The 24,313-nt window shown below is 52.7% G+C and overlaps 1 protein-coding gene across 4 annotated transcripts in view; it reads right to left on the bottom strand.

The window, feature by feature from the left end:
- Positions 1-24,313, bottom strand: part of SYT2 (synaptotagmin 2) — a 115,373-nt gene that overhangs the window by 23,069 nt on the left and 67,991 nt on the right. The window lies entirely within an intron of this gene.

Genomic DNA, 24,313 nt, shown 5'->3' with positions numbered 1-24,313 from the left:
TTCCAAGGCTGCCCTTCGGTTGCATTTCCATTTTCCCTGGGAGACACGCCAGTAGCTGAGAGACCAAGATTCCCTCAGCTGACTCTCCTTCTGATGTGACCCCCCATCACCTGGCTCTGCTGTCCCTTCTAGAGTCAGAGAAAAAAAAAAAATGTAAAAAGAAGGAAAACAGCAGGAGCCCTTTCATACCCTGCATGCCACCCAAGACTCCTGGAGGCCTGGAGAAGTGAAACCAGTTGTCCAAGGTTGCACAGGCATTTGGTGGAGGAAGAATCTAAATCCCTGGACCCCTAGTCCAGTGCTTCCTTCCACAGCCCAGCAGCCTCCTCCACCTCCAGGACTATTTCCCCCACTCTAGGAGGCAGGGCTCCTATGGCTGGGGAGGAATGGCGGCGAGAACGGTGTGAGGGAGAGCCAAATTATCGGGAACTCACAGCTGCCTCACCTCCCGCATGGCTGGGAGCTGCAGTCCCGGGGAGAGCAGCCAGCTGGAAGACTTGAGGATGATAAATGGATCAGGGTGCCAGGGCTCCCAGGACAGAGTGAACTCCTCTGTCTGGTCAGAATCACCCGAGCAGGAAAGCATGAAATGGCGCCATTAGGTGAAGGCTGCAGCTGCCCGGAGAGGGAGGCTGGGGGTGGGGAGAGATGCCTGCTCCCAGCCTGCTGGGCCACAGGTCAAGGTCTGAAGAGGTAGGGGTCTGGGAGGCCCCAACAAGGGAGAAGACATACAAGGGAAGGGACTGAGGAAGGGTCTCTCAGGCTTGGCCTGCATCAAGACCCCCTGGGGAATTTGTTAAAATGCAGACCCTCTGCCATTGCACCCTGTCTCCCAGAGCCTAACTCAGAAAACTCAGTGGACTGGAATGTGCCCAGGGATCTGCATTGTAACAACATCCCCATTTCCTCTCATGCAGGTGATCTGGGCACCACACTTTGAAAAAATTAGGTTCTAAGTAATTCAGAAAGACTTGCCAGAGAGGTCAAAGTCCAAGCCCGGTTGCTGGAAGTAAAATAAGCCTCAAAGGCACTGCAGACCTGGAGGGCATCAGAGCAGGGCAGGCAGGAGGACGTTGGTGGCAACAACAGGTTCAATCACCATAGCTCTGTTTGATGAGCACACAGATGTTCTCATCTAACCCACCTGGGAAGAGGGCACAATTACCAGCATCATTTCAAAGACAAGGCAAATTCTGCTCAGACAGGTAGTGAGTGACCTGCCCAAGGTCACACAGTTGATCAGAGTAAAGATCCGGGTCTAAATTTGACTGAGGCCAGGTCTCCTGCTCAGGAGCAAGGTAGGGAGCCCAGTCCTCAGGGAAAGCTCAGGAAGGGGGAGTCTCCAATAGTGGGAAATGATGCTGGAGAAGCAGGGGTAGACCAGAAACAAAGTCACTAAACAGAATCCACGCAGGAATTCCCTTCTCTCCCTGGTCCACTGGCCGCTGTCCTTCTGTCTGCCCAGGATGGCCACTTGGCCCCTGTGACAGTGTCAGTCCCAAGCACTCAGGCCTCTGCAAGTGGCCCCAGGGCTGGGAGCAATGGGTCCAGGAGGAACCATGCTTGGCATGCATGTCCCTGCACAGACCCTAAAACATGCTGGGGTCTTGGAGTACTAGTTAACTGCCTCTGGCCCCCTTTGCTAGGGAGAACAGCCACACTTGGCCTGGGGTGAGTTAGGAGTTGGGGAGCAGGTGACAACCTGGTTGGCTTATCCTTTATCTTATCCTTTTTTTTTTTCTATCATGTAGAGAGCTGTCAGGGCAGAAAGCAGGACTTCAGGTGAGTATCAAAAAGAATGCTCTCAACAGAGAGCCTAGGGATACGCCGGGATGGGGAGTGCAGGGGGAAGGGGCCACCATCTCTCCCCCTGTTATAAGCCCTCTTATAACAAGCAGAAACAACATGTCTAGAGGCTCTCTCTTTCCTTAACTCCAAATGCCCAGATGTGCTCAGAGCTCAGCCACAGTTCTTCTACCTAAACTAAAGGGAGACTTGATTGACAATCAAGTTGAGTAGGAGGGAAGGGGAGCTAGGCTGGAGGAGGAAGGTGGGGTGAGACGACCTCGCACACTCACACTCACACTCTCAGTAGTTCTGGGATGTTCTGCTTTGAGGGTCTTCACTCAGCCCATGGTCAGCCTACATGGGAGAATCACAGAAGGCCCAGATGCCCTGGAGCTTTGCTCTGTGTGGGTGAACAGGGAATGATCTCCAAGGGAGATAGTGGAAGAATCGGTGTGCAGGGGAGTGAGCATGATACCTGTGTAAAAGGGTAGGGGAGAAGTATATGTATGCTTGTATGCTTCTATATTCACAGCACGGCTCTGGAAAGGTGCATAAGGAATTGATGACATTAGTTGTAGTTGCTTCTGGGGAGCGGAGTTGGGAAAGGAGGAGCTGGAAAATATTTCACTGGGTATCTTTCTGTATCTTTAAATTTTTGAACCCCACGAAAATCTGCCTGTCTCTTCCACCCTCTGGTACTTCAGAACCCTGGAGCTGGATCCTCAGCCTTGCAAAGGAGAAAACAAATGAGGGGGGGTTGTGTGTTTTTAAATTTATTTTATTTTTTACAGACAGCGTCTCACTCTGTTGCTCAGGCTGGAATACAGGGCCGTGATCATAGCTCACTGCAGCCTTCAAACTCCTGGGCCCAAGCAATCCTCCCACCTCAGCCTCTCAAGGAGCTAGGACCACACACATGCGCCACCATGCCTGGCTAGTTTTAAAGTTTTTTGTAGAGACAGGGTACCACTATGTTGCTCAGGTTGGTCTTGAACTCCTGGCCTCATGAACTCCTTGAACTCCTGGCGATCTTGCTGCCTTGACCTCCCAAAGTGCTGGGATTATAGGCATGAGCCACTGCGCCCAGCCAAAAGAGAGAACAAATGAGTGGGTTTGTATAGCTCACCCAGAAATCGCCTGACCTGCTCCAGGTGGGAGGCATGCTGCAGGAAGAATGCCACCAGGACCTGCCCCCCTCACCCTCAGAGGACACCTAGGCTCTCACCTTGCCTCTCTTCTTCCCTACAAAAAGTCAGGAGACTGGAAGCCCTGCTGTCTCCTCTAGCAGGCTTCTGGGATTCCCTTGGTGTGCCCCCAAATGAGACTGCCTCCAAAATGGGATCCTGATGCCACATCAAAGATGAGTAAGTTCAATCCTCACCCTCACCAAAAGCATATATGTGTGTGTGTGCACACATGTACATACACTCACTCACCATCAACTGCCACCCCAAACCAATTAAATATGATCTGGGGACTAGGCACTTCTGTGGATTATCCCACTCAGTACTAGCCTTGATTAATGCAGATAATGGAGAGCTGACTGGATACAGCTTACAGTATTTAATCTTTCCCGGCATTGTATTTGCAGAAGCCAAAGTAATGAGATGGAAATAGGTTAACCAGCAAGACAGCTGTCACCGAAGCTCACAGGCTAGAAAGATCAATACTTAAGGAGAAATATATGTCTTTATGTTTTGCACCAATGCTTCAGTCCAACATTTGGTCCTAGGAGGCTGAGGATAAAGTTTTAATGAATTAATTTTCTAGCTCATTCTGAAAATAAATTACCCATTTCTTTGAGTTCCTTGTGTACTGAGGCCTGATGAGCCTTCTTGGTCAGTCCATGCACACCTCCACTTTGGAGTGAGGTTGTCATTCCGCACACATAGAAGCAGAGTCTATTCTTGACTGGCCCTGGGGAAGCTAACAACTCCCAGGTTCCTGAGAGTTGGAACGTCCTTCTAGTGTCTAACTTCAATCTCTCCTGCTGCAGCAACACTCATTTTCCTTCTCTTGATCTCGCTGAGATCAGCAATTCCAGGCCACCTGATGGGCGCCTCAGAATCCAATGGCTGAGGATTGAGCCCTTCCTGCACCAATCTTGGGCTGGCCTGTTAGCCTCCCTGCGCTTGTGCAGCTGTGTGTGGGGGTTAAGCATCCCTGCCCTGCCTGCCTTAAGGACAGCTTCCATGATCAAAGGTGAAGTTTCCTGAGTAAGGCTCTGTAAACCTGCAGCACCTCACACCTGCCTCGGATTATTTATTTCTCTCTGAACCTAGACCCCAGGCATGGATACCCTTAAATCACAGGCAAATATTAATAAAACCCAGCCTGTGAGGGCTGAGGGACTCTTACAGACAACGCAGTCCACAGCCTCTTTTCAAAAACAAAGAAACTGAGGCCCCAAAGGGAGGTGGCTTACCTCCATCACACAAACAACACCGCTAAATGGTGGCAGCCCTGCCTGAGTTGTCAACTCCTGGATTCCAGGCCTTTGTCGCCCCTCAGGCCACCCCACCAAGCCCTGGCTCCATTTGATCCTTGGCTAACCCTTGTAGGGTGCAGGGATAGTAGCAGTGGTGAGGGGGCAGAGGGATGCCCCTGCCAGGCAAGCCCCTCAGCACACCCTCCGCTCTGCCACCCCAGCCAGGATCACAACTTGAAACAGGACAGAGAAGCCCGCCATCCCCGTGGGAGAGGAGCTGGAGTCCAGGCTCCCTGGAGAGGGAGTTAATACTGCAGCACCGCGCACTCTAGCCAAGACGGAGAAGCTGCTGAGTCACAGTCCAGCCGCCTGGCCAGCACTGAGCTGCCTGCTGGGGCCCCCAGCTGCTCCCAGCCCAGGGGGCTGCCTCTGGCCCCCAGACAGGCTGCCTTCCCATCTCCTTCTCCAGAGACTCAGAATCTTGGGCCTCCAGGGTTCCCCACTCCCCAGCACCCCACAACATCTCCCAAACCCACAGGCAGCTGTCCTGGGGCGGAGGAGAGGGTCTTCCATTGGTTGGGTGTCAAGATGCTTGGGAGCAGGCCGGGAAGGGTGGGCGACCCCGAATGAGTGATTGAGTGGGGACAGATGGAGGCTTGGGGACCAGCGGGCCCTGGGCTGCCTGGTGTAGGATACGGAAAGTGTGTAGGGGGGGTGCACCCGTGGGCCCCAGGAGGTCTGTTGTGTGCATGCTCTGAGTGTGAGGGAGGACGGGTAGGACTGTGGGGGTCTGCCCTGGTCGTGCTCCCAAGAGAGGCACTGCTTTCTGCAGAGTGCGTGGGCAACTGCCAGCTGGGGGAGTGCTCACCAGGGGAAAGGGGAGCTCTCTGTGGCTTAGCAGTTATTAACCCACACAATCAATGGATCCTCCAGCCACAGTGTGAGCAGCTCTGCCTCATGTGAGGCACACAGCACCTTCCAGCACAGTCCCGATATCTTTCATGCCAGATGCACATCTTCAATTTCAGCTACAAACTGTTACAAATTGATGCATTTTCTTTCTGACTAAATGTTACAAGGTTTGAACACACTAGCTCTGCCGATCACCGCCCCTCTAAGGGATGGGTTTAGAGGTTTGGCACGAAAGCAAAAGCCTTTTAAAAGGAGTGCGTGAGTGTGGTGGTGTGTGTGTGATGTGAGTGTGCATATGTGGCGTGTGCATGTATGTGGTGGGTAGGGGTATATGTGGTGGTATGTATGTGTAGGATGTGTGTGCTGTATGTGTAGTGTGTGATGTGGGCGCTAGGGTGTGGGGGACAGTGGGGTGTGTGTATATGGTGTGTGTGTGATGTAGGGGGTGGTGTGGGTTAGGGGTGGAGGCTCTAGTGGGGTGTCGGGGTATGTGCGTAGTGGGTAGTGGCATATGTGTGGTGTGTACGTATGTGTGGTATGCGGGTATAGTGAGTTTGTGTGGGATGTGTGTGTAATACATGTATGTGTTGTGGTCTGTTGTGTGTAGTGAGGTGTGTGTGGTGTATAGTAAGGTGTGTATGGTGTGTGTCTGTGTGGTGTGTAGTAGAGTGTGGATGTGTGGTGTGTGTGGTGTTTAGTAGTGTGTGTGGTGTGTGATATGTGTGTGGTATCTGTGTGGTGTGTGTGGTGTCGTAGGATGTGTGTGTGGTGTGTATGGCATGTAGCACAGTGTCTGGTGTGTAGGAGGGTGTGTGTGGTGTTTAGTAGTGTGTGTGGTGTGTGTTGCGTGTAGTAGGGTGTGTGTGTGGGATGTAGGGTGTGTGTGGCGTGTAGTAGGGTGTGTGGTGTGTGTCTGTGTGGTGTGTGGTGTGTGTGTGGTGTGTATGGCATGTAGCATGGTGTGTGTGTGTGTGGTGTCTGGTCTGTAGTAGGGTGTGTATGGTGTGTAGTAGGGTGTGTGTGTGTGGTGTGTGTGTGATGTGTGCCTGTGTGGTATGTGGCGTGTAGTAGGGTGTGTGGTGTGTGTCTGGTGTGTTTGTGTAGTGTGTGTGGTGTCTGTGTGTGGCATGTGTGGTGTGTGTAGTGTGGTGTGTGTCTTTGTGGTGTGGCATGTAGGTTGTGTGTGTGGTGTGTGTGGTATCTAGTAGGGTGTGTGGTGTGTAGTAGGGTGTGTGTGTGGTTTGTGTGTGGTATGTGTGTGGCGTGTAATAGGGTGTGTGGTGTGTCTGTGTGGTGTGTGTGTGGTGTGTGTGGCATGTAGTAGGGTGTGTGTGTGATGTTTGTGGTGTGTGGTGTGTAGTGTGTGTGGTGTGTAGTAGGGTGTGTGTGTGGCGTGGACTGGGAGTGTAAGGGGAGGGGGTGTTGCCAGTGTGCGGGGAGGGGGAAGGGGGCAGGGGCAGGAGCCCGGGCTGGGTGGCAGGTGCCCCCGTTCAAGCTGCAGGAGAGTAGCTGGAGAGACCGCAGCCTCCTCCCCAGCCCACTTCTTCCCTGCAGCCCGTTGAGGAGACCTAGCGGTGCCCCCTGCTGTCCATCCAGGAGGCTGCCGCCTGCCTCCAGCCCCATCTCCACCCAAGCCAGGCCCACGCCCTCCGCACACAGCCGCACCCCGGCCAGGCTCCCTCCCAGGCCCCCAGTCAACGCTCACACCCTGGAAAGGAGGAGGTGGGCAACCGGTGGGAGGCCGGAGGCAGAAGGAGGCTCCATTAACTCAGTAATGGAGCAGAACATCAGCACTGCGGCATCTGCTAGCCGGCAGCACCGGGGAGGGGGTCCTGTCTCCATCTCTCAGGCCCAGCTGAAATGGGTGACAGCAGCCAGTGCAAGAACATAGCAGAGAATGCCAGAAAGGCTGTGTATGTGTATGTGTGTGCACATGAACGCCATGTGTATGAACACCATGTATGAATGTATAAACATGCATGAACCAGCACTGTGAACACGTATGCAAACATTATGTGCAGGTGCATTACACTGCCATATGTAGAAATGTGAGAAGCCCCAGGGAAGGGAGCGCTGGGGGTCTCGGGCCACACCACTTGTCCAGGAAGCTGGGGTGATAGCTACAGGCCCCGTACGTGGGTAATGGGAGGGGTGGACTACGATGCGGGTCACCTTACAGCCTCGGGGTTGGAAGAGACCACAGGGTCACCAGCCCCCACCCTCCCTCTGCAGCGGCATCTCTGGCCAGACCCTCTGTCTCCAAAGGTGGCAAGAGGGCTGGGACCTGAAAGAGCCATCAAGAGACCTGGTTTCTCTTCACTTCCTTCCATCCTTTGGAAAGTGGCTTTGCATCTCCCAAGACAGCCTCTCAGTTTTTTTTTTTTTTTTTTTTTTTATTTGAGACAGGGTCTCACTCTGTCACCCAGGCTGGAGAGCAGTGGCACAATCACAGCTCACTGCAGCCTCGACCCCCACGAGTAGCTGGGACTACAGGCGTACCACCATGCCCGGCTCTTTTTTGTAGAGAAGGGGTCTCACTATGTTGCCCAGGATGGTCTCAAACTCCTGGGCTCAAGCAATTCACCTGCCTCAGCCTCCCAAAGTCCTGAGATTACAGGCCTGAGCCACCGCATGCAGCCTAGATAGCCTCTCAGCTTTTAGAACCCAGCCTTCCGAGATGCTTGGAGAGTTCTACCTCTGAAGGCAAGCGGCACAAAGGGTGGTGGGGTCATGAGAGAACGTGGGCTTTAGAACAGCCAGGGCTGCTTTCCAACCTGACACTTAGCAGCTCTGCAGCCCTGGGAGATGAGTTCATTTCCCTGGGATCATTTCTTAGCTACAAACCGAGGATCAGGTGCGTGTCTCACAGGGATGTTATGAGGATTGAAGAGGCCACATGTGCTGGCACAAAGTGGACCCTAAATAAATACTCATTTCCTTTCCTCCTCTCAGCGGGGCTAGGCCGAGTCCATGCTGACCATGAACTCAAGGACAGACCTTGTGTTACCCATAACGAGGGGTGCAGTGCTCGCCAAGTCAGGGACTCTGAGCCAGTCCAGGCTCTGTCCAGGAGGGCAAGGGTTGCTGCAGAGGTTGTGCGGCTGGGGAGCCTAAGGCCCAGAATTCTCTTCCCTGGCTCTGTGTGTTTCTCTTGCAGAGACTGCGTCACTTCTTCCTGGTGTCAAAGGTACTTGTATAAGCAGCTCAGCTCCCAGGGGACCACTAGGGCTGTGAGGTGGGAACGTGCCTTGTTTACGACTGCATTTCCTGCCAGCTCCCAGAGGAGCAGCCTGATTGCTGAGCCTGATAGCAGGAAATGGAGGAGGTGGGGGATCTCACCAGGAACTGCCCCCCAACTCTGGCAACCTCCGTCCCATCAAGCTCCCTGCTAAAGGAGAGAAGAGAAACCCCAAAGCCAAAAGAGGCACCCTGTCTAGGTCAGACCGTGACACCCAGGGCCTGAGTGGTCATGGGTGGGGTGTGGACGGGCAGGCGCACTGCCTTGCAGTGCTCCACTATAGGTAGGCAGGCCCATGGCTCCCCATGGGGAAAGGAGGTCCAGTGCAGCTCAGGTTCTCTGGAGAGTAATGCGCAAAGGAAGGGCACGAAGACCACTTCCCTGGTTAATGAGGGTTTGACCAGGAGTCGTCTGCCTTACCCAAACTTGAAAATAACCCCTAGCATGTTTAATTGCTTAAAAATCCACTCTTTCATTTGATCTTCACTTTCGTTTCCTCCAAATCCTATGTCAGGCTCCATGCTAAGTGCTGGGAATACAAGATGAATAAAACCCAACCCCATCCTGAAGCAGCTCACAGGGAGACGACAGAGCTCAGGCCTTTGGGAGGTGCAGCAGATGTGGTTCTGCCCCTTGACAGAGGAGACAACTAAGGCTCTGAGATCAGCTTGCCCAAGGCCTCACAGTGCACTTGAACCCTGACTTCCTAGCACCCAGCCCAGGGCTCTTTCCTTCCCAACAAAGAGCCCCAGGGAGCTCCTCAAGCACACTGGGAAGGTGGGTCTAACGGGAAGATCACAAAGGCACCGGGCTCAGAGGTGGGTGCCGGGGGCCGGGAGGGAGACCTCCACTGTGCCCACTCCGTGCCAGCGGCGTATTTCATTTCATCCGGGCCTTGTGAGGTGGGGACTGTGATTCCCGTTTTGTAATTGAGGAAACTGGGCCTCAGGGGGAGCGAAACAGGTCGCTCGCTCAAGCACCCTTCCCCAGAGGATGGAAAGAACTGTACTCCCAGGTAGCAGAGCAGCTCGCTTTGGGCCACACCAGGACCTGGGAGAGGTCATGAGATGTCTGGGGAGCCCAGCCTGCTCTCAGTGGGAGCTGGGAGCCAGCATCCCAGGCAGGGAGCCAGCCAAAGAAGGTGCAGTCTGGTCCTCCCGTTTCCAAGAGCGCCTCCATCCTTCCAGGTGCTGGCCAGGCCCCAGGGACAGAGACGTGCCCATCACTCTTCAGACAGAGATGCCCATTTTCACCAACACCTATGACAGCTCATGGTCTCCAGAAACTAAAGTGGAGCATGCAAGTCCCGGGGGCACAATTAGGTGCTCCAAAGAAGCCAGCTCTCTCCTGCCTGACCGGGGGCCGGGACAGACATGGGAGATAGGGGCCAGGAGGGATGAACCATGGCCTCAAAACACCCATGGGCTGGAGGAGGGGAGCAATGAGGGGGAGAATTCCAAATTGGAAAGCCTCAACTTGGAATTCTATGTGGATCCAAACCTAGAAGACAGCTCCGCTGAGGAAGAGGAGCCAAGTGAAACACCAGGTGCTGCCAAGTGGGGTGAATGAGCACCTGGGCTCTGGGCAGACTGACCTGGACTGGAGTCTCGGCTCTTTTAGCCATGGGAACTTGAACAGGTTGCTTAACCTCTCTGGGCCTCAGCACTCCGTCTGCAAAATGGGAATGATAATGGAAGCTGCTGCGCAGGGCTGCGAGGCTTAGGAGCACTGTATGTAAAGCATGGTATCATGGCCATGGCCGGTTCCTGAGCCAGGCTGGGCATGGGCCTGTCAGAAGCACACAGGGATGGCTCCAGTGGAGAGGTGGGGCAGCCTCTCTGCTAACTCCCTATTAAGGACCAGGTTAAGCCAATACCCTTTTTTTAAATTATTATTTTCTGAGATAATTCAGGCCTCTCTTAATAAATGGTCCTCCTTCTACCCATGCCTTTAGCTCCAGCCCAGATGGCCTTCTTGATGCCCACCTCTGGGCCAAGGCCTCTCTTTTGAGCCATTGCACTATCCCTGGCTTCTTTCCTGCCCCTGTGTCCAGATACTGCCAAGGCTTTACCCCTCCTCCAGCCCACCTTCCTCAATACTCAGGCCTCTCAGCAGCCATGGCTTCTCCAACAGTGGCTGCTAAGTCTCTATTTTGGTTGCTCAAGCTTTCAAGTTCTCATTTATGGGTATCTGACCACATCCTCCTCTCAGAAGTCAGCAGAGTCTAGCTGTTCTTCCTCTAGCTGCCACTCCCATCCTATAGATGACAACACTGGGATATGAAGAGGTGAGGTTGCCCAGACTCCCCAAGGATGTCCCAGCCAAAACCTATCCCTAGTGTGGTGGCTCACACCTGTAATCCCGGCACTTTAGGAGGTTGAGGCCAGCCTGGGCAGCACAGTGAAACCCCATCTCTACAAAAAATTTTAAAATTAGCCAGGCATGGTAGTGCATGCCTGTCGTCCCAGCTACTCAGGAGGCTGAGGTGGGAGAATCACCGGAGCCCAGGAGTTTGACATTAGGTGAGACCTAGCCATGCCAGCAGACCAGCCAAGCAGCCATACCCAGCAGGCAGCTGTTGGGGGGGGGGGGTGGTACGGCAGGTGTGTTGCTCAGAAGTGACTCTGGAAGTCACTAGCACAAAAGGATAATCCACTGGGGAGAGTGTGGGCATAAGAAGAAATCCAGAGATGGGCTTCTAGAAATATCAGCATTTGGAGGATTTGTAGAGAAAGAGGAAAGCCAGGGAGATTGAGAAATGACCAGGAATGGGAGGAAAGCTCCGAAGAACAGAAAATGACTCCATGGCAATAGAGCAGTTACACTGGAGGGGCAGGCAGGGGCTGGGAGGGGACAGGGATCCTTCTGGGGAATTTCTTTGGTGATTATACTGGTGCATATATCCATAAGTTGTGCACTTTGCTGAATCTAAGTTATAACTACATCAAAAAGAAAAATGAATGTGCAGAGCAGAAAGAGCTGGGGGCTGACCCCTGGCTCCCACACACTCTGGCTTGACCAGGTGCTGGAGGACACATGGGGAGAGGGAACACAGACCCCAATAGAGCGCCGTGCATCCCATCGCCAGCCGGCTTTCCCATGATGCACAGGCGCTTCTGCTGAGAACCACAGGGCAAAGGCACCTAGAACCAGGGAGCCACTGAGGAAAGGCTTCCTGGAAGAGCAGCAGGGAGCCAAGGTTTAGGAGGAGATGGGGTGGGCTTGGAAGAGGCTGGCCACTTTCCAGGCAAGAGACGTCCACCTGGGTGGGTGTCTGACAAACCACAGACCACGATGGGACCCCTCACAGCCACCACCCTGGAAAGCGCAGTGATGACAGCTGACTTGGGAAGGTGATGACACAGCCGAACACACCCCTGGCTCCAGAGACGCCATCATCTGGGACCCTCTCCTCAGAGCCTGACCTAGGGCAGGAGAGCCTCCCTGGTCCAGGACACAAGAGGCCTCAAGGTTTTCCCTCACAGGAGCGGAAGCATCGTTCCACACCCCGGGCCCCAGGAAACATTTGAGAATGGGCCGTTGCCCTGCCTAGCAGTACACAGGGCTCTGGCCTCCCTGCTCTGGGCCAGAGGAGAGGGGGAATGGAAGTGGGCAGAGGACTGTCCCCTTCATGTGACCACTGGTGACAAACACTGTGTCCTGCAGAGCACAGCCCAGGATGAAGCACCTCCACCCACACACACGGCATTCGGCAGCTGCAGGGCCCAGCCCTGCACCATTTCTGAAGGTCCACACATAGCACATATCACAGCCGAGGAAACTGACAGCCAGAGAGAGGAAGGGACTTGTCCAAAGTGGCAGAGTAAGGAGCCTGCCTCCCAATCCAGTGCTCTTCCAAGCTGGCAAAATCCTGAGCCTCGGAGAGGCTTAATGAGCTGCCTGCCTACCAAAGCCAGCATGGGTGAGCATCTGTGGCTCTCTGGAACCGCAGGGAGTTCCAGTCACCCTACAGATGACCCCTGCTTGGAGCTGTGACTATAAATGGAATACCTGGGGTGGCTCCTATCAGACCCTGACTCCCTGGAGCTGGCAACAGAGAACCGGCATGTAATGGTCCCCGTAAACACAGCTAGCCTGCATCGGGGTTTCTAATGTTCTGCTGCAGGTTCACTTCGCACTTGAGAAACAGGAACGACTTAAGTTTTTTTCTAGCAGCTTCTCGGCTCTTCCCAGTGGCCCCTCCCCCAAGCAAAGTCCCCTGAGAGGAAAAAAATCACACCACATCTTTGTGGATCAGCGGTGCCTCTGCCCCCACCCAAGACACCAGGCATGGTTCCTCATGAAGAGTGACTTGCGGCTCCTTTGCAGCACTGAGGGCTGGAGCCAGAAGATGGATGAACCCACTGCGGGGGTCTCCTCTCTTCATGTGGGAGAATAGATTTAGGCTCAAAATGAAGGAGGGTTTTTGCACAGTCAGCACCACCCATTGATGAGTTCATGGTCCCAGGAGGTAATGAGGGCTCCATCACTGGGAGCATTCAAGCTGAGGTTAGCCCACTATTGGGAGGGGTGTTATAGACAGGACTCAGGTAAGGGGACACAGCGTTGACCTAGATGAAATTTGAGGTCTCCCTTCCAACCCTGAGAGCCTCTAAATCTCTGACATCTCCATCCCAGCCCTTGCTGCTGATTGGCCTCATTCACCAGGCCCTGCTGGTTCGCCAGGCAGTTTGTCCTCAAGGAGAAGTAGCTGCCAATTATGTGAGGACCACAAGAGTTTCCTTTATGACATTGCCACTCTGCAGGAAGGGGCTGAGGTGGGGTAAGAGGGGAGAAACAAGACAGAAGGTGGCACCAGAGAAGGAGCCAGCTCCCCAGGGCCTGGAATCTGCAGTGTTGCCACCACTAGATAATTTGTGGGGCACACTGCTGTGGGGGTCTCAGGAAGCCAAGTCTGGGCCCAGAAGGGAAATAGCCCAGTTCTGGCCTCCTGACTGGGGTGGGGGACTGTCAAGGGAAAAATAAGCCCAATCTAGCTCTCTGAGGCTCATTAGAGAAAAAGGTAAATGTTGAAGACGTGTCATGGCAGGCAGCTCATTAAGCCCACGGAGCTTAAAAATAGTGAGACACGCAGATATTGGGGGATGGGGAGCTGGGGATGAGACTCCGGCTCATCACACTACAGGCAAGAACAGCAAACCTGGGAGAAACTGACTCTATAACCAGTGGAAGAAAGGCTGCGTAGCCATCGCCGGATCTCTAGGTAAGCTTGGCGCACAGGCCTGCTGGAAATGTCAGACCCTGTTCTGTCGATGAGAAGACTAAGCCCAGAGGAGGGTGTTCCCAGGCATTACCCAACAGGCTCGACTCTTCTCCATGCAGGGGAAAAGAGAAGACACAGAGACACAGACCTGCCCCGGAGGAATCCAGAGCCCACCTGCCCAGAGAGGCTCCACCTGATTTCCCTGGCTCTGGGCACCCCCTTAAAAGCCCTTTATGCCATCTTTCCTTTCAGTCAAATGATGCAGGATTTGGGACCAGACAGCCTTTGCTCAAATCCTTCCACTGTTACCTACCAGCTTGGTGGCCTTGGAGAAGTTATTTCCCTGTTCTGGATGTGCTTCCTCTTCTATAAACTAGAGACGCTACCAATTCCCACCACAGAGGGGTAAATGCACCATCCTTTATGTTATGTGTTTGGCACAGGACCTGGGATGCAGGAGGCACTCTGACCGGTGGCATCCAGGAAGTAAGGAATATGGACTAAAGGGAGGGCCAAGGAAAAGTTTACAGGATGTGGCTGTGCAGTTGGAAGATGCAGACGCGCCTCGCTTGGTGCTGCCAGGTTAGATTTGCAGAATGCAGTGAATGCTCTTGCTGACAAAGGATGGGGAAAAGTGAACTGGGGAATCATGACCTAGGGGAAGCCACTAGCTCAAATACTCATCCCTATTTAAGTCACCAAAATATGCTGGGCACCCAGTGGGTGCCCAGCTCTTTCCCATAAGTGATCCCAAACCAGGAGCTAGGCCAAGCCTCCAAAGACGGCTGGGTAGTTCATTGGAATGAGGGCTGCAGTGACTCCAGAGAAGCAGGACTCAAGAGAAGGAGAGCCAGGGAAGACTGAGGGGATGTGTAGGTGAGGTGGCTTTTTTCTGGCTGAGAGAATAGAAGGTCTCCAGCCCACACCAAGGGCTCCATAATGGAAGGGAGGCCTAGGGTGGGTCCTCCCCTCTCCCCATCTTCATCCCACTCAGCCCCTACCTGGCCTTTAACACACTGGGTGGGAGAAGTGTTGCTGAGCACAGCAGTGACCTGAGGCCCTGGGCACCCATCCCAGCTTAGCTCCCCAGGGGGCTCCAGTTGCTGAGGAAGAACATAGAACTTATATAGGATGGGAGAGCTGGAAGGAAACTTAGGATCAATTGTTCCAGCCTCTAACTGAATGGTGGGGAAACCCAGAGACAGAGAAAGGAAATTACTACCCCTTCCAAGCCAGTGAGAGAGCCAGAGCTAGAATCCAGGGCCCTTTCCATGATATTGCACCTCCCATCTCAGCCCTGTCTCTTATGAAATGCCATATTGAAGCTTTATGTATTGGGGAAATTTAACTGAGGCTCAAAGGTACACAAATTCCCTAAAGCCACATGGTGAGTCAGACAGCGAAATGCAAGGTTTCTGGTCCTTTCCCAGCATCCAACAAACGTTTCTTGGGCACCTACTACAGTCAGGCTGGGAGCACTTTCAGACATTCTCTCACTTAAATCTCACATGTGGGAGCAAGGTGGTGGAAGAGCAAAGGGCCAGAGGCCAGGGTCCAAATCCTGGCTCTCTTAGCTGAGTCTCCTTGGACAAATCCCTTGATGTCCCTCAAATGATGCCTCCATTTCTTCACTTTATAAGAAGGGGATTCATAATAGTACCTACCTTGTAGAGTATTGTGATAATTAAAGGAGACTATCCATATGAAATACTTAGAACAGAGCCTAGTAATATAAATATACCATTTAAAAATAAGTATACTGGCCAGGAGAGGTGGGTCACACCTGTAATTCCAGCACTTTGGGAGGCCGAGGCGGGTGGATCACCCGATGTCAGGAGTTCGAGACCAGCCTGACCAACACAGAGAAACCCCATCTGTACTAAAAATACAAAATTAGCTAGGCGTGGTGGCGCATGCCTGTAATCCCAGCTACTTGGGAGGCTGAGGCAGCAGAATTGCTTGAACCTGAGATTGTGCCATTGCACTCCAGCCTGGGCAACAAGAGTGAAACTCCATCTCAAAAAAAAAAAAGTATACCATTTGACAATCCTAGGCATATACCCGAGAGAAATGAAAACATATATCCTTACGAAAACCCTTCCACAAATGTTGATAGCAGCATTATTCAGAGTAGCTGAAAAGTGGAATCAACCAAACATCCATCAACTGATGAATGGAGAAATAAAACGCAGTATACCCACACAATGGAATGTTATTTGGCAATAAAAAGAAATAAAGTATCGATACATGCTTCAATGTGGCTAAACCTTGAAAGCATTATGTGAGTGAAGGGAGCCAGTCACCAAAGACCATGTATTGTATAATTCCATCTAAATCAAATATCCAGAAGGTGCAACTTCATAGGGACAGAAAGTAGATGATTAGTTGGCTAAGGCTGGGAGGAATGGAAGAATCGAGGGTGACTGTTAATATGTATGGAGTTCCTTTTCAGGGGTGAAAAAATGTTCTGAAATTAGATCGTGGTATGGTTGTGCAATTCTGTGAATATATTAAAAACTATTGAATCGTGCGCTTAAATGGGTGAATTGTATCGTATGTGAATTATAGCTCAATAAAGCTGTTTTCAAAAAGTAAATATACATTTATAAACTTCTATAAATAAGATAGTAGATCACATCCATTCCAATTTAATGATAAGGCTCAGAGCGAGTCAGCAACCTGCCCAAAGTCCCATGGCTAGGAGGCCGCAGGACCTGATTTTGGACTTTGTGTTGTCGAACTCCTGAAGCTCCTAAGACCTGATCCAGCCCACACTCATGGACAGCAGGTCTGCCCTTATGTATCTTGGGGAAAGCCTCCATTCTCTGTCCCAATGAGGCCACTCAAGAAGTTCTCCCCGCTCTCTAATCCAAACCCATAGCACTTACAAGGGATGATGTTCAGGGGGATTTGAGGTCAGGAGCAGGGTCACAGGAGACAGGCACCAGAAGGGAAACCTACATTTCTAGCCAATGCTGGATATCTTCTTTAGGGAAGCCTGGGGAATGTGGCAGAAGAAATATAGTGGACTTCAAGACATGAGCTCACGGTTGATTTTGGGGGTGACCTTGGCCAAGAAACCTCATCTCTGGGGCTCTTGGTAAAATGATATTCAGGAAGAAGCTCTGAGGACAGCTCCAGAAGCAGACATTTCTAAGGCCATTTCTAAAGTGGCCCTCCCTCTCCTTACGCACAACTCACCCCAGATGACCAGGTGGGAAGTCTGTAGGACAGTGGGCATCACTTGGTTGCTTGCTTGGGTATACACAGCCTGGTCACCCCCATGGTTCTTGGCAGAAGATATTGGGGGCCAAACCATGAGGCCCTAACCTAACCATCAATCCAATACTGTGAGCAGGTCAGGTTGGCTCTCCCTCCCAGCCAGGAAGGAGGCAAGAGGAGGAAGCAACAAGGGCACTAACAACCAGGGTCCTTGCCTTACCTGGCAGGAAAGATGCTGAATGTGATATTGACTCAATGTGCTGCTTCTGATCAGCCCCCTGCCTGCCTCCCTGCACTGTGGATAGTCTGGCTGCAAGTGGTAGGGGGAAGGAGCTCCCAGTTTTGACAACCCAGAGAAGGCATCACCTCAGTCTGTCTGGGGCTCATGGCCAGGGTGTCCCAGCTTGAAGGAGAGGTTCTCCTGCCCCCTTCTCTGCTTGTACAACTATAGACTGCATTCAGAAACACTCCTTCTCCCTTGCTAAGGAGCATTAGGAGATACAAAACCACCATCCTTTTTCCAGATGAAATAAGGAACAGAAAATGAGGAGGGCCAGATTCAGCCCAGAGCCACCCAGAGTCCAAGTGGCCTCACTGGGAGAGCAGTCCACTGGGTTTGGTGCCCTTGGTAGAAAGCCCAACATGCCAGGACCTCAGCCAGAAAGCCAGCATGTGCTCCAGAGCAGGGACAGGGAGAGGCCAACCTGTGCATCCGCTAGGCTCACTGGCTATTTCAGATCATCATCTGCCTCATTTGATCCCAGGACATCTTGGGAGAAGTGAGGAAGACAGGCATCCCTCTCCACATTTTTTAATGGGGACCACTGAGGTCCAAGAGATAGGGAAAAACCGCTTGCCTGGGGCCATGTGCAGTAACTTAATAGTGGGTTCACTGGATTCTAGGTTCTTCTCATCAAAGCCAATCATATCCCTGCCTCGCCCCACTCCCAGCTCTGCTGCTATGTTTCTTTATCTACAAAACGTCAGTCAGTTTTCAGAAACACCATAATAACACTCTTTATATTACTTTATAGCGAAATCTTTACAGCACCGTTGTGTCAGGCACTGCCTGTTCTTAGAGCTATATGTAAATAGTCATACATTAAATCCTCATGCCAACCTGATGGCAAGCTATTTCATTTCCATTTTACAGATGAGGAAACTGAGGTAACAAGTGTTTAAGTAACTTAGCCAAAGTCCCACAGATAAAAAACTGGAGGAGCTGGCATTTGAATACAGGCAACCTAGCCCTAGCATCTGAGGTTTAACCACTGCACCACAGTGCGAAGCACATGCAAGTACAAGGCTCCTCATATCCCAAGTCTCACTAAAACATGGACTAGGGGCTGGGCATGGTGGTTCACGCCTGTAATCCCAGCACTTTTTGGAGGCTGAGGTAGGAGGATTGCTTGAGCCCCAGGAGTTCGAGCCCAGCCTGGGCAACATGGTGAAACCCTGTCTCTACCAAAACAACAACAACAACAAAGAAAAACCTCCCAAAACAAAAATTATCCAGGCATGGTGGTGCACACCTGTAGTCCCAGCTATGTGGGATGCTGAGGTGGGAGGATCACCTGAGCCTCGGGAGGTTGAGGCTGCAGTGAGCCGTGATCACACCACTGCACTCCAGCCTGGGCGACAGAGTGAGACCCTGTCTCAAAAAACCTGAAAACCAAAACCAAAAACCATGGACTAGGGGCACACGAGTCAGCTCAAGACAAAGTACGCATGCAAGAAGTCCACATAAGTCCAGAAGCTGGGCTGTGCTCTCACCCAGGCGCCATGTGCTGGGGGCGGGGATGGGGGACAGGCTGCAATCTGTCTCTGAGCAGCCGGCTGCCCTCAAGTCCCAGCCCAGCCGAGCAGTGGGGAGCAAGTTGAAGGCAGGCTTGGAGCTGGCAGGCTCCGTCTGCCCCACTGTGAGCAGCAGCTTTGAGAGACTCTCCTGCTGGCTGCTCATAGGTGCTGCAGTATCTCTCCTGGCTGCAGGGCTGGCTGGGCTGAGGCCAGGCCAAGGGCCTTCCTTCCCCCTTTCACCCTCTGCCCCTCCCTCAGTGCCCGGGGCCAAACTAAGGCCTTTGGAAGCTACTCTGGCTTTCTGGTCTCCAAGGACTGCCGGCCCTGATGATCAATTTGGTGGCTGCGGGACCAGGTTTAGTCTTGGGTGGCAGCGCTGACCTCCAGGAATGTCACTGTGGCCCCTTCAGGGGCAGGTAACAAACCTAGCTCATTCCCAAGAGAGTAAGGGAGTCCGGTGGATCAACTCCCAAGGTTTTCCACCTAGCAGATTTGCCAACAGCGGGCAATTCCCCGGTAGGAAGTCCTTCCTTGTACCTCACATGAGCCCTTCCTGCTGCAGTACAGCCACATTACCTTCTACTAGAAACCCTTCTGCTTCCAAATGCACCCTTTGTTAAATTGCTAAGATGCGATTCCATGAGCAACACAGCAATCACAAAAGCCACTGAAGCAGACGGCAGCTGCTACAGGGTTCAAGAATTCCATTCCAGCTGGGGAAAGGCTGTGGGCTTTGCCCCTCCTCCCCCCCAGCCCCTCCCCAGTCTCAGGACACAGAGAAAAAAGGAGCAGCATGTGGTGAAGAAAAATGGAAAGATAACAAAACAAAGGAAGAAAAAAAAAATTCACAGCCTCTCTTGACCTGCCAAGGACTTTTTCCACATCTTTCCCTAGGCTTGGGGGCCCAGATAAGGAACTGAGCCTTTCTGCAGCTTCTGCAGGCTCTGCCTGAGAGACCCGCTCAATGGGCCATCTGCTCGGAGGCCTTTCTGCAAAAGCTTCAAAAGTTCCATTTCTCCAGGGAGCTGGAAGCTGGGGAGGTGTCAGCTCCAAACAATAAGGGAAATTTATTAGGGATCAGGGCTTCCGGGAGGATGGTGCCTGCAAATGCGGCCGGATGCACTCCAAGATACAAAGGGTTATTTAATGCGGAAAATCCAAAGGCTCCTTCAGAAGTCAAGTGCTCACACCCGAGGCCCTACACGCTGCAACCTTCCTTTTCAGAATCACTCCCCATCACCCTACCCCTGTTCGCCCCTACCCCGCCCCATCCCAAGTCAGACTTATCCCCCGTCCTTTGCCACTGGGCAAATATTGACTTTCTTTCACTCAGCCTTGTCAATGGAAGTGAGACCAATGGGGCTGGCTATTGTCTCCCTCCTCTCTCCTCTCAGAGGGCAAAGCAAGCTGCCAGCCTCAATAGCTCTGAGCAGGGGCCAACTGTGACAAGCTGAGAAAGAAAAGCGTGGTCTTGGAAGTAATATTTCTGTCTTTTGGTCTGTTGTCTTTCTGTCCTCCCTGCCTTCCCCAAGCCCATCTGGGATTATTTTTTTCATGTTTGGCTATCCTGCTGCCCTGTCTGTCTCAAGAGCAGCAGCGTGGCATAGCTGGCATAACTGAGAGAGCCCAGGCCTGGGAATTCAAGTGTCTGATACCGGGTCACCTTATGCTAGTTCTTTAATTTTCTTGGGCTTCCGTGTTCTATCCTGCAAAATGGGAAGGTTGGACCCCATGATCTCAGTATCTAGATCAGGAAGTTCCTTCCTATCAGGACCCATGTCCTTTCTGCTGCAGTCAAGGCATTTTACCTTGTGCTCTGATTTTAGAAAAGATGGAAAATAACTGCTTGGTGCTTAACAGGGAGGAAGGAAAGAGCGTTGGATTGAGGGTCTACAAGGGCTGGCAAGCCCCGTCGCTGGGCTTGGAGCTCCCCCTAAGCCTCAGTTTCCCCATAATCAAAACAGAGGGCTGGATGAGATGATCCCACAGCCCCTTTCAGTGCCTCGTCCTGCCGTGCCACTCATCTAACACATCTCTGTGGAAGGCGGTGTCCCCCGCTCCTTCAGCTTTTCTCCAAGGCTGCTTCTCACAGCCTTTCCTCATGACTAACCTTGAATGGAGGGATGCCATGCTGCTGGCTCGTGTTCCTGATCATCAGGAGCCTTTTGTCAGCCACACTTCTCTCAGACTCATGCTTGCTTGACCTTTGGCCTTTGTGGCTGAGCTCTTCCTTTCTCCAGGCCCCATGACGAAGACTAGAGCATGCAAACTCCTGGAGCCTGAGGCCAGTGCACAGCAAGAGGAGGACACAGGACATTGGGGCATTTTGGGGGATCGTGTGCATGATGACAACTGCAGGACTGTGAACTGTATCCCTGCTCCTCCTGTAACTTGAGCCCTCTCTGTGATAACATAGAACCTCAAAAACCCATCCCTTGTGCATTAGTCAATATCACACTACGGACTTCCTATTCCAGGTTGGTAATATTCCCTTTTCACAGATGAGATAATTGAGGCTCAGAGAGGTTGGTAATTTGCCTGAATTCACACAGATATTAAGGAGCGAGCCAAGATGGGAACCTAGATATATCTACCTGCAAAGCCTTTGCTCTTAACCATCAGTACTCTTACTGAGAAGGGGAGGTCATTGCCTCTCCCCAAGCTGACTTATAGGACTGGAATCATGGGGCAGTGAACATCCAAAGCCTGAACGACTCCAACAAACCTCCCACCCCACCCCACCCCGCCCCACCCAGCCTTGGCAAAGGCAGAGCCGGCAGGGTCATGGACCAACAAAGCCAAAAGGACTTTGGGTCATCTAAACCAAGCTTTCACTTCACATATGAGAAAACTGAGGTCCACAGTGGTGTGCGACTTGCCTAAGGTCACACAGCAAGTCTAGGGTAAACTTCAGTCCCGGCCATGAGGTCCTGGGAGTCCCCCTCCAGGCTGAGCCAGTCCCTTTGCCACTCCTTCCACCTGGGTGTAGACATGCCTTTAGCCACTCACTCCAGGGCCCATCTGGCTTTACCCCTCTCTGCTTCTCAGTTGGTCCATTCCTAGAAGGTTTGGGGAATGGAGTAAAAGGCCCATTTTTTCATAACCACAGAGGTGTGGCAGAGAGTGGGGAAGGGAGAACCAAGGAAAACTGGTGTGAGATTATTGGAAAGTCAGGCAGTCTCTCTGTTTCCCATGAAGTTTCTACTGCAGAATGGTCCTAATGGTGAGAGAGAGAGACAGAGAGACAGAGAGACAGAGAGACAGAGAGACAGAGAGACAGTGAGACAGTGAGACAGTGAGACAGTGCTGATGTTCACATTTTGTAGGGAAGCTTTCAAGATGGTAGGGGAAGATCACACTGCAAGTCCACAATCTTTCCCTGCTCCCCATGGCCACTACTCACAGCTGCCCTGCCACCTGCTTGCTACGCAGCTTGTATTATTATTATTAACAATAGCTACCACTCATTGAGGACTTAGCTCAGTACTGGACCAAGTATTTACATATGCTTCTTGTTTAATCCTCATAAAAACCCTAAAATACCACCACTATTCTCATTCTGTTTTGACTACTTAGTAACTGAAGCTCTAAGATATAAAGTAATTTGCTCAAGGTCACACAGCTAATAACCAGTAGAGCCAAGGTCTCCTGGGGACTCCCTCCAGGGGTGTGCCTGGCTTTGAAATTCGTATACAGTATTTGTCTCAATTTGTCTCGACTCTGGTGACAGAAGTGGGAGGGCAATGCATTGGGAATTCCTGGAGACCACCTGCTCCCATCACCCAGCCAAGCCCACTTCCTGGACTCAGACACCAGCCCAGAACTGCAGCCACAGAACTGTGGGGTTGCAAGGGCCTGAGAAGTTATCTAGTTCTACCTTCTCAATGTACAGGTGAGGAAAGCAAGAAAGGGCCTTGCCCAAGGTCACACAAGGTCACAAAATTGGAGGCAGAGCCTGTAAATTAAACTCAGCTCTCTTGTCTCAAACTGGGACTCGTCCGCAACACCCTAATGCCCAGTAAGAAGTTATTGTCTCATCTCAACCGAAGACAGAACCAGAGTTCATCCCAAAAAGGAGTTAGATTAGACTTTCCTATGGCAAGGACTGTCACATTGCACAGTGGGGTGCTCTAGGCTATTGTAGTGGAGATCTTTCTAAAACGAGACAATTCCTTCAGATCTTCCTTATCTGAGATGAATGCAGCCCTGTCTGGAGGTAGAGAGCAGACCGCATGACCTTGTGAGGTCCTTGACATCACCCTTTAACCTGTAGTCATCTGTCTGTCACAGCCAACCTTTCCCTAGGAAAGAACCTGCCCTCTGCAAAGAGGATGTGTAATGCTGGAAAGCCGGCCTTTCTCCCCATCAGCTGGATTCTGAAAGTGGGGAGAGATGACCAATGAACAGGCTGAGGGTGTCACAGCCCTGCTACTTTGGGATGGGGGGTGCAGTAGGGGAGCTACAGTCTTCCCAGAGGATAGGTCATTCTACCCAGCTAGGTCATTCTACCCCACCCCCATCCTTTCAGTGGGCGACACCTGCAGGGTGTTGGGACTGGGAGAAACCTCAGATACCTTAAATTCCAAACCCCATTTTCCAGATGAAGATACTGAGGCCCAGAGTGGGTCAGTGAGTTGCCCAAGGTCATAGGACAGGTCAGAATGGAAGCTTTCGGACTCTCCCTGGGGCGCTGGGTTCACAGCTCCACTTTGCCACCCCCTGCCCCGGAAGTGAGCACTGAACTCACTTAAGAGAGGCCAGTGACCAAAGGCAGCGATTCCCAGGTGCAGAGGCTCGGGCAGGCGTGCCCATGAGCTTGTCCCCCCGCGCGCCCTCCCCCACCTCGTCCCCATTCCTGTCTTGGGCACCATGCGCCTCCATCATCCTGAGATTCAGAGAGGTGCAGTAGCTTGTCCAAGGTCACACAGCAAACTGAGTAGGGCCCTCGTTTCCACTGCCCAGCTGCCCCCTCCCGTCGCCCACCCGGGTCTCTGCAAGCTTGCCAGGATCCCCGGGAGCCTGCTTCCTCCAATGCACAGAGCCGTGGCGCGTGTCAAAGTGTGGGAAAGTTCCTGGGAGAGGAAGGGGTGGAAAATGCAGCCGCTCATCTCAACCCTGGACGGCTGCGGCAAGGCGGGGGCGCTCAGAAAGGCAGCCAGTCCTGCAAACCGCCAGTGCCTCCGGCACACCCCACTCTGCGCCAGGGGCTCCCCAGTGTAGCGCGAGTATGGTCTTCCAGCTCCTTCTCAGCGAAGCAGGCGCTGCGGTGTCCCATGCGCCCCGCACCCACTTCTCTCCGCACGCCCACTTCATGCACCTCCCCGCGCCCTTCCCACGGCCTCTCTGCGGCGAGTCGCCTTCGCTTCACCGCAGGTCCCTGGTCCCAGCGCTAAGGCACCGCGGCTTCTCTCGCCTTCTCTCCGCTTTGGACCCGGGCTCTCCGCGGGGAGAGATAGGTTGGGGGCTAGGGGTTCCCGAAATAATTCAGGACACCTCCCCCGGGTCTAGCCAGGTAATTCCGACGCCCATGGATTTCCGGATTACAGTTCCCACCGCGGGCTCAGTCCTACCTACTCTTAGTTTACCCGGCAGTGAGCACCAAGCCCCAAAAGTCAGAGTGTCACCGTTTGGCGACCCCGCGTCCGCCCGCGCCTCAGGCCCTAGAGGTGGCCACTGTCGGTCGAGGCACGGCTTCGCTCGGGAC

This window comes from Pan troglodytes, chromosome 1 (genome assembly GCF_028858775.2).
Source record: "Pan troglodytes isolate AG18354 chromosome 1, NHGRI_mPanTro3-v2.0_pri, whole genome shotgun sequence".
Taxonomy (NCBI): domain Eukaryota; kingdom Metazoa; phylum Chordata; class Mammalia; order Primates; family Hominidae; genus Pan; species Pan troglodytes.
Note: the sequence above shows the minus strand (reverse complement) of the source record. Positions and strands in the feature narration are given on the sequence as shown.